This window comes from Triticum aestivum, chromosome 2D (genome assembly GCF_018294505.1).
Source record: "Triticum aestivum cultivar Chinese Spring chromosome 2D, IWGSC CS RefSeq v2.1, whole genome shotgun sequence".
Lineage (NCBI taxonomy): Eukaryota > Viridiplantae > Streptophyta > Magnoliopsida > Poales > Poaceae > Triticum > Triticum aestivum.
In genome coordinates, this window is record NC_057799.1 from 58,092,536 (window position 1) to 58,103,419 (window position 10,884).

Sequence of the window (10,884 nt, forward strand, 5' to 3'; positions counted from 1 at the left end):
AATAAATTCTACTCGAATTATCTATGCTGACAAGGGTATTTCCAATGAGGCACATTTATTCAGTATCAAGGGTACCTCCATTTCTAATACTCTGTCAGTCGCTCAAACATATGTATCTAGCATTAAAAGACGTCTAGATACACCCATTTCAATATAGATCAGAGAGAATATAGTAATCCATTTAGCAGGGTTTACAAAACCCGAAACACTGCTAGTGTGCACACTAGCCGCGTTTCCAGGTAACAAACGTTGTTGGTGTGATTTCCTCATTTTAGGAGTTTAAGCACCTTTTGTCTTTTGCCTTCCAATTTGTATGAACAAACAATTTCAGTGTATACTTCAGTGTTTATCAACATAATAATTCAAAAATACCTAAATTTTTATGTGAAATTTCAAATATGACAAATTTGTATGATAGTTTCGAAGGGGCGAGGAATATCCGGCATGTTTGAGAGAGATGATAGTGTTGTCCTTCATGTGGTATATTTTTTTTATAGACGTAGTATTCACCACTTTACTTTTGCATATCCAATTATAGAATTATTTGAGGTTGCTCTAAAATATGAAAGTCAACGCTGCTAGTAGTTTCTGGCTGGTATGCGAGCATGATGCACCACAGTAGCTGCATTTCTTGTTTTCGAACGCTGCTAGTATGCCAGTTTCGACGACGTTTCGTATTTGGCCCAACGCTACTGTTAATTTGGCAAAATTGTTGTCACATTTGCTTACAGCCACACGCTGCTAGTAGAAAAATCATATAAAGGGTTTCTGTACTTGCGTAGTGCGTTGGACATGCACTTATCCACATAAAAACTACACCTAAGGATATGTCCAAAGCGGACCCTCAATCCTCCCGCATTCGTCCGGACTGCACGATCCAGACGTGGTTTGCCAACCAAGGTGGATCTGTATCGGTCCACCGACTGGCCCAAACACTATTTTCCCTGCAAATTGGAAGCAAAGTGGGAGAGGGGGTGGTGGTGCGGGAGTCCGGACAACAGTCATGAGTCTGACACCTCCGACCCACTCGAACCCCTTCCCGGTCCCAGTCTCTTCCACTCCGCCCATGGTCCTCCTTGCTTTGCATCCGCAACACCCTCATCACTGTACCTCTCCGGCCACTACCATGCATTGTCGGACGTCCTCAACCACCACCCATGCTCGCCTTGTACTACGGCGTTGTCCACCCAGGATCCGTCCACAACCAGGTACCTCCCCCCCTTCCCGGTCGGCGACATCCATGGCGGTCACCACACCCGACAGGTGTTCGGTCAAATGTCATTGAGCTTATTTTTGAACTTCATGTCTTTTTTAGAGTACGAAGGATGGTGGGGTACTTGAGGATGGAGGATGAGTTATTGTGCGATGCGTGGTTGGCTGCATCCGTGGATTTCGTAGGCAGGAGCAGAAGGGGGCTCTTCTGGCAGCGCGTGGATGATCTGATTCACTCGCGAAAGCACGCTGCGCCCTACGACATGCACATTATCCATGAACGCAACGTGAAGTCTTTAGCGTATCGATGATACACCATCCAGACCACAGTCGTCAAGTTTTGTGGCGCGGTTGATATGCTGGAGGCAAGGTGCCATTGCACGTGGCAGCCGATGAGATCGTAAGTTTTACTTCTTCTTGCTCATTTTGTCGGTTGATTTATTCATCCACTCAATGTTGTCCTAAACATTGTGTAGCCTGTACGTGCTGCCATTTACGCACATGCACTGTTGGATGAAGCTCAAGGGGCAGTATCTATGGGACGACATGATCCGCTCATGAAAAAATTGTTGAACACCGGTTAATCTAGTTGAATTTGAACTATTTCTCATTGAACTTGAACGGTTTCTCGTTGAATTTAAACTATTGCTGTATTAGACTTTTTCGCATGGTTGACCTATCCTATTTTCTATCCGAACTTTGATGAAATCTGCCGTGTTCGATGAATTTTGTCCGGTTTAGTTGAAATGTGGTTTGAAATGTATGCGTATAGCGTTGGATGGCCGGCTCCCGCATCCGTGTCCGCGGACTAGTCTCTCTATCTGCAGACGGATGCGGTGTCCAGTTTGCAGGTCAGCGTTTGCGATGTCCGAACAATATTTTTCTTTTTTGCAACACACATGATGTTGAACATTGCTTAAAAATGTCTCACGACACAAACGATTCCTCCAACTGATTTTTCAACCCAATCAAAATTGATAGTGGCACAAGGCTGCAATTTCATACCGCGAAATCATAACATATAGCGCATCGCCACGGCAACCAGAAAAATGGATCGTTGCTGCGGCACAGAATTATGGGAAAACAAAAGAGAAAAGTGATGGAAGAAACCTTGAATTCATACGTCGAGTCAAAATCAAACCCTGAACTCTCGGTCCTTGAAATTAGGACCATAAACTTATCGATCCTGGTCAATCTTGACCCTGTCCTGATCCTAGAATTGTTTGTCGCACCGTGTTGAGGATATAGACCTTAGAGTCACCCGCCAGGAGGGGCCGGGTTACTCGTATGGTCACTGCCAGAAGCCCGGAGCCAAGATTAAAGACGGTGGGCCGAAGATGGGCTTAAGACCCGGCGGAGGCTTAAAGCCCGTAGTTACAATCATTGTTATGGTAGAACTTGTAGTGTAAGGCAAGAATAGTTGAGAGTCCGAGCCGGACACTCTTATGAGCCGGCCGGGACTCTGAGAGCTGCAGGGCGTCAGCCTCCTTATATAAAGGGACGACCCGGCAGCAGTTTAGGGGCGACAACAATCTCATCGAGAGCCGGGCATAGCAGTTTAGCTCCCTGGTGATCGTAACCCTGATCAATACCACCTCAAACTGGACGTAGGCTTTTACCTTCACCGTAAGGGGCCGAACCAGTATAAACCCTCGTGTTCCTTGTCCCGCATTAACCCCTTCAAGTTTCCTAGTTGCGATGGCTCCACGACTAAGTCCTAGCTCGAGGACATCTGCCGTGACAATTCCACGACAGTTGGCGCCCACCGTGGGGCCAGCGCACGGTGGATTTGAGTTCTTGAAGGGCAGCTTCGAAGGGCTCAAGGGATACGCTGTGGGCCGGATGACCAAGAGTCGTCACGGCAAGCTCTACATCGACGATGTAAATTGGGGCCCCGACGCCGGCTCAATTTAGTACGGGTACCGGGTCCCCTTCGGCGGAATTCATGTTTTCATTGGCAAGATTGGTGAGCCGGGCCCTGAGCCGGATCTCTGCGCCGATCTCATCGAAACGGCTCAGCGCGCACGACCCACCCGGGCCCGGCCTGCCTTAAGGCGCGCTTTTGTGGGATGCATCCATGGAGGGCCCTCTGATCCATCTGGGTCTGGTGATGAGGCGGCCGCCGGCTCTGACGGCGAGTCGGCCACCGATGAGTCAAACTCGTTGTATCAACTTCAAGATGGCAGGCTCATGGGCTGTTCCGACGGTGACAGTATTCCAGACCCGTTTGAGCCACCAAGCCAGGTTGGAGTATTTATGGCTGGTGCGCAGCCTGTTCAGAACCCCGCGGCTGGAGCGGGAAACCCGGTGCCTTCCCCGGCTCAGGTGCTGATGGATCTCACGGACAAGATGACGGCCCTGCTAACCGCCACGGTTGACCCGGCAGATCAAGCTCAGCACGATGCAGAGGTGGCACAGTTAAAATTGGATCTAATGAAAGCTAAAGAGGATCTTGCAGCGGAAGGAATCAGGCTGGCTGCGGAGAGGGCGGCTCTCGATGCCCAAACTCAGCTAATCCAGGCGCAGTCCTTCCAACTCACGATGGATCAGAACGCGGCCAATGAGGTCATGAGAAGGAGGCATCAAAAGGCCCAATCTCGACTCCCTCCGGTTTACGATCCACGCAACCTCTTCAACACGCTAGGTGCAGGGTCTAGTAACCCGCCAGGGGTCATAGCGCCCAGGTCTGGACCCCTTATTCAGCCACAAGTGATGGGGCCTCCCCAGGTGCCCCCTGCCCTGCCTCAGTACGTGCCAATACCCCTGGGTCATTATAATAACCCGCTGGAGAACATGGTCGCGGCGGCAGCACGGCTGGCGGCTCTCCCAGTTGACGGCGACTCTCCGACGGCTATTGAAACCCGCCGGGTCAGGGAACTCCTTCAGACAGCGCTGGCGCAGCAAGAGGCGTACTCCTACAGCCGGGACAGGATCCACTCGACCCCTCGTCCAGGCCAGAGCCCGAGTTACAGCCGGCACATGGTCTCAGCAACCGGCTCAAGTAACGTCCGACGCCATGACCCGCCCCTTGGCCATGGCCCGGCGCATAATGGAGCCTTCTACGCAGCAGACCAGGACAAAGAGCGGCAAGAGGTGGAGCAAGTGCCTCAATTGACGGCTTACTAGACCCCCCCGGCTTACCCGACAACTTCCGTCGATGTGGGTATCCCTACCAGGACCGGGGGTGTCCCTTGTTTAGTGCCAGCTATCCGTAATGAACGTCTACCTAAGGACTTCAAGGGCCCTAGGAAGGTGCCTAATTACACAGCTGACTTACAACCCGCAGCTTGGATCGAGAGTTATGAGATGGCTATGGAGCTGCTGGAGGTCAGTGAGGCGGCCATGGCCAAGTATTTCACCATGATGTTAGATGGGACTGCCCGCACTTGGTTGAAGGGGCTACCACCGAATTCCATTGGGTCTTGGGCTGAGCTGAAAGCCCGGTTCATCCAAAACTTCAAAGATACCTGTAGGCAGTCTATGTCAATTGTGGATTTGACTAACTGTAAGCAGCAGGAGGGTGAGTCCACGACACATTGGGTTCGTCGGGTTAAGGAGATCATACACTCGTCAGACAAGATGGATGCCGGCTCAGCGGTTTTAATGCTGGAGCAGAATTGTCGTTTTGTGCCCCTGAAGATGAAACTCGGGCGGCTTAAGCGCGACTGCAGTGATATGGGTACACTAATGGCAGCTCTTGTCAAGTACGCCGATTCTGATGGTACCAAGGATCCCCCTTCAGATGATGAAAGGACAGGGAAGGGAAAGAAGATCGGCAATGGCAAGGGTCCTCAGTTTAACCCGGGGAACCAAGGAGGAGGCAAGCGCAAGGCAGATGGCAGCCTAGAGTTTGTGGCCAACGCCAGCGCACAAGGCAATAACCAGCGACGCAAGGGGAGGCCCCCTCCCCGAGGCGGCGGGTCAGGACCTTCACTGGAGCAGCTGTTGAATGAGCCTTGTCCGAGGCACGGCTCTAGAGAGAAGCCAGCGACTCATCTATGGAAGGATTGTGCAATCATGAAGGCCTTTAAAAACTACAATGGCCCGGGCGGCGGCTCAGGCGCCGGCGGCTTTCATGGCCCGGGGGGCGGCTCAAATTCTGGTCCTCAGAGCGGTCAAGGGGGCTTTAATCAACAGTCTGGCCAGGGTCATCAACAGCAGCAGGGGGGTTATCAGACCAATCCAAAGCAGCTTAGCGGTGGACAGTATCATGTGTTTACCACTAGTTTGTGCAAGCGAGATCAGAAGCTTCACAAGAGGGCTGTGAATGCTGTTGAGCCGGCGGTCCCACGCTACTTGCGGTGGTCTGAGCAGCCTATAGTGTGGAGTAGGGAGGATCACCCTCCCCGGGTGGATAACCCGGGCCACTTGGCCTTAGTGGTGGCTCCTCAAGTGGGAGGATATAAGTTCACAAAGGTGCTCATGGATGGAGGCAGCAGCATCAACATCCTCTATTATGAGACTTTTCGCCGTATGGGGTTGGTTGATAAGAACCTCAGCCAGTCAAACACTATCTTCCATGGTGTGGTACCTGGTAAGTCGGCTTATCCAGTCGGCAAGATCGAATTGGAAGTGGCTTTTGGTGATGAGAACAACTACAGGGTGGAGAAATTGACCTTTGAGGTGGTCAAGATAAGAAGTCCATACCATGCTATATTTGGACGGCCGGCTTACGCCAAGTTCATGGCACGGCCGTGTTATGTGTACTTACAGCTCAAGATGCCAGGTCACAATGGGACCATTACGGTTCACGGCAGCCGGAAAGTGGCTCTGGAGTGTGAGGAAGGCGATGCGGCTTATGCAGAATCTGTTTGTGCTACAGAGGAATTGAAGTTTTACAAGGACAATGTTGACCCAACAGATATGACCTCTCTGAAAAAGCTGACTACGGAGAATGAGCCGGCGATGAAATTTAAGTTGGCTGATGAAACTAAACTTGTTGATTTTGTTCTAGGTGACTCATCTCAGTAGTTTAGCATCAGTGCAAATCTGGATCCAAAATAGGAAAGCGCGCTCATCGAGTTCATCCGTGAGAATAGGGACATCTTCGCGTGGAAACCTTCTGACATGCCAGGTGTACCTAGAGAACTCGCTGAGCATACTCTCAATGTTGATCCGAAATTTAAGCCGGTCAGACAGTTCCTTCGGCGGTTTAATGAAGAGAGGCGGAAAGCCATTGGTGAAGAGGTGGCCCGGCTCTTGGCGGCCGGGTTTATCGTTGAAGTCTTTCACCCAGAGTGGTTAGCTAACCCGGTGCTCGTACTCAAGAAGAACGGCACTTGGCGAATGTGTGTGGACTACACAGACTTAAACAAGGCGTGTCCGGCTGATCCTTTTGCCCTCCCCCGTATTGATCAAATCATTGATGCTACGGCAGGTTGTGCACGTTTAAGTTTCTTGGATGCTTATTCCGGTTATCATCAAATTAAAATGGCAGTTAAGGACCAGGAGAAGACGGCGTTCATCACTCCCTTTGGAGCCTTCTGCTATGTGTCTATGCCCTTTGGACTCAAGTGTGCACAGGCGACTTACCAGCGTTGTGTACAGAACTGTCTTCACAAACAGATTGGGCGCAATGTTCACGCTTACGTGGACGATATTGTGGTTAAGTCCATAAAGGAGGAAACCCTGATAGATGATTTAAGGGAAACCTTTGATAATCTCCGGGTCTATAAGATGATGCTTAACCCGGCCAAGTGTGTCTTTGGTGTTCCTGCAGGCAAAATCTTGGGTTTCTTGGTTTCTAACAGGGGCATTGAGGCTAACCCGGAGAAGATCAAGGCCATCACCTCCCTGGCTAAGCCGGCGTGTATAAATGACGTTCAGCGCTTGGCGGGTCGCATCGCTGCTTTAAGCCGGTTTATAAGCCGTTTGGGTGAGAAGGCCATGCCCTTATATCAGTTGATGAAGAAAACTGATAACTTTGTCTGGAATGATGCAGCTAATACCGCCTTTGAGGATTTGAAGAAGCAGCTGGCAGAGCCCCCAGTCCTTGCTGCTCCGGTTGATAAGGAGCCCTTACTACTGTATGTGGCGGCAAACGCACGAGCCGTCAGTGTGGCTATTGTGGTGGAGCGCAAGGAGGAGGGTAAGGAGCATCCGGTTCAGCGGCCGGTTTATTATGTCAGCGAAGTGCTCATTGAGTCCAAGCAGCGGTACCCGCATTGGCAGAAGCTGGTATATGGTGTGTTCATGGCGAGCCGGAAACTTAAGCATTATTTTCAGGGTCATCCCATCACTGTGGTCAGTTCTGCCCCCCTTGGTGATATCATTCAAAACAGAGAGGCCACAGGGAGAATTGCTAAGTGGGCTATAGAACTTGGACCTCATGGTCTCAAATATGTGCCACGCACTGCTGTTAAATCTCAGGCCTTGGTGGATTTCATCAATGATTGGACAGAGTCACAAGTGCCTGAGCAAAAGCCGGATAACACATATTGGACTATTCACTTCGATGGGTCCAGGCAGTTGGAGGGCTCGGGGGCTGGCGTTGTATTGGCTTCCCCTAAAGGTGACAAGTTCCATTATGTGCTACAGTTGATGTTTCCTTGCACTAACAATGCGGCTGAGTACGAGGCCTTGCTCCACGGTCTTCGGATGGCTAAGGAGATGAGCTTGAGCCGGGTAAGGTGCTTCGGTGACTCAGACTTGGTGGCTCAACAAGTATCAGGCAAGTGGGACTCTAAGGACCCTCTAATGGCGGCTTATCGCCGCGAAGTTGATGCCATTGCTGGGCACTTTCAGGGCTACCAAGTAGAGCACATTGATCGCAGGAAGAACGAGGCGGCTGATGCTCTAAGCCGGCTAGGCTCTCAGCGAAAGCCGGTGCCGCCTAACACTTTCCTGGACGTCCTGTATAGCCCTTCGGTTAAGTTGCCTACGGAGGAAGACTTGGCTGTCCCTGACCCGGAGGCACGACTGGTGGCGGCTCTCCATATCATACCAGACTGGACAATGCCATATCTGGCTTACATGACCCGGGGCGAGTTGCCTGAGGATGAAACTTTGGCCAGGCAAATAACCCGGCGGGCCAAGTCAATGATTGTTATCGATGGCGAGTTGCATCATCGCAGTGTTACAGGAGCATTTCAGCGTTGTGTCTCCCCTGAGGAAGGTCAAGAGATCTTGCGTGAGATCCATGAAGGGGATTGTGGCCATCACGCCGGCTCAAAGTCCCTTGTGGCCAAGGCTTTTCGTCATGGTTTTTATTGGTTGACGGCTCATGCTGATGCAGAGGACTTGGTCAGTAAATGTGATGGTTGCCAGAGGTTCTCACGACGGGCTCATGTGCCGGCTCAGGAGCTGAGGATGATCCCAATCACTTGGCCCTTTGCGGTCTGGGGGCTTGATATGGTTGGGCCTTTTAAAAGGTCCAAGGATAAGAAGACCCACCTCTTGGTGGCAGTTGATAAATTCACAAAGTGGGTGGAAGCTGAGCCAGTTAGCAAGTGCGATGCAGCCACGGCGGTTCAATTTATGAAAAAGGTGATTTTCCGCTTTGGCTTTCCGCACAGCATTATAACTGACAATGGCACCAATCTCTCCAAAGGCGCCATGGAAGAGTTTTGTCAACGAGAGCATATCCGACTTGATGTTTCCTCAGTGGCTCATCCTCAATCCAATGGTCAAGCTGAGAGAGCTAATCAGGAGATTCTGAAGGGCATCAAGCCCCGGCTTTTGGTCCCTTTGCAACGGACGCCGGGTTGTTGGGTGGAGGAGTTGCCCTCCGTCTTATGGAGCATCAACACTACTCCTAACAGGTCTACAGGCTTCACGCCTTTCTTCATGGTTTATGGAGCAGAAGCAGTCCTCCCCAGTGACATCCGTCACGACTCACCTCGCGTGGCGGCTTATGTTGAGACGGATAATGAACAGGCGCGCCAAGATGCTCTTGACTTGTTGGACGAACAGCGTGATGTGGCAGCAGCCCGTTCAGCGATTTACCAACAAGACCTGCGCCGTTATCATAGCCGCCGGGTCAAATCCCGGGTCTTCCAGGAAGGCGACCTTGTGCTCCGGCTCATCCAGGATCAAACAGATGCACACAAGTTATCCCCACCTTGGGAAGGGCCCTTTGTGGTCAGCAAGAACTTGCACAACGGGTCATATTACCTCATTGACATTCGGGAGCACAAAGATTCACGTAAGTCGGAGGAGGAGACCCGTCGGCCGTGGAACATAGCTCAGCTTCGGCCTTACTACACTTGAGCCACCGGCTCTCGTGGTGTACATATTTCTCTCAGCCATGTATATATTATGATAAGCAATAAAGCAGGACCTCTGTCCTTTTTTCTCCTCCAAATATGCACGTGTTGTTCTTATTGCAAGATTACATGATGACTTAAAGGAGGATCCGGTTTATGATCGTATTCGAATCTAGCCGTAAGCAGTAAAGTCACTTGGGGGCTTCCTGTTCAAACATGGGTCGTATTCGAACCAAAGAGAACATAGCTGTCGATACCCATTTGATTGGCAAAGTGCCGAGCTCATTGGGAGGTTACCTTTGGTCATATTTGAATCATAGTTTAACCCCTCTGAGAACCGACGTGGATCGTATTCGAATCAGCGTCGTTAAACAATTCTTAAAATCACTTGGGGGCTTCCTGTTCAAACATGGGTCGTATTCGAACCAAACAGAACATAGCTGTCGGTACCCTCTTGATTGGCATCGCCACACCCACTGGGGGCTATATGATCGTATCCGAATCTTAGCTTAACCCCTTTGGGCCGGGTTTCTGGTCGTATTCGAACCGGAAGCCCCTAAGTTCTTCTGCTTTATCACAAATTTACTCTGATTATGTCAAGATGTGTACGGCCGGGTCTCACTTTGCCGGCTTAACATTGGTTTACAGTGTTCGTTGAAAACCATGGGTGTCATTAAGACAGGTAAATCGGAGTTAAGATACCAACCTTGTTACCCGGGTTATCTAAACCGGAAGTATGCTTACAGGCCGCTAAGTGTGTTATTACGGCTGTGTTAAGGATATAATTGAGGACCAGTCTTTTTTGATTCATATTCCGGGTTATCTATCCAAAACACCTGATTCTCAGGGCGGTAAGCCGCCTTGAGACTTGTGATTTGCCTTTCTATGCAGGATACTTAAAGGCACCTCTTTGAGGTTGAGAAAAACAAAGGGATGGTTATGACCCGGAGAAACATCAAGGAGACAACTTCAAAGGACTTTCGCATTCAATACGTGCACGATGGCACGACAGAGATGAACTGTTGCACCTACTCTATTACAAAAACTCATCAAGTCTAAAACGGGTGGAGCATTGTTTGGTAAACCGCCAGCCGAGTCACGATGCCCGCTGAGTTGAAGTCTCCGGCTCATTCCTATCTTCTCCTCCGGCTGATCCCAAAACCTGGAAGGTTGCTCACTTCCAGTCGATGCCGCTGAGAGCTTCGAATTGGGCTTCCTCGTCAATTAACCCGGCCGGGTCAATCTCCGGGGCGAAGGTGTGCTGACGAGCCGGAGGGATCAGGTTGAGGGCTTCATAGCGAGGGGTTGGAATCCTCTGATTCTCCGCATCATAACCCGGCTGGTATTTGGTCAGATCCGTGTCGTTCCCGATAAGGGTGGCCACCGGGCGCACAGCCTTCACGCACGTTGCGAAGTCCTTTTGATCGAAAGCTGAGCCGTCTTCCTTCAGGGATAGCCAAGGGCGATG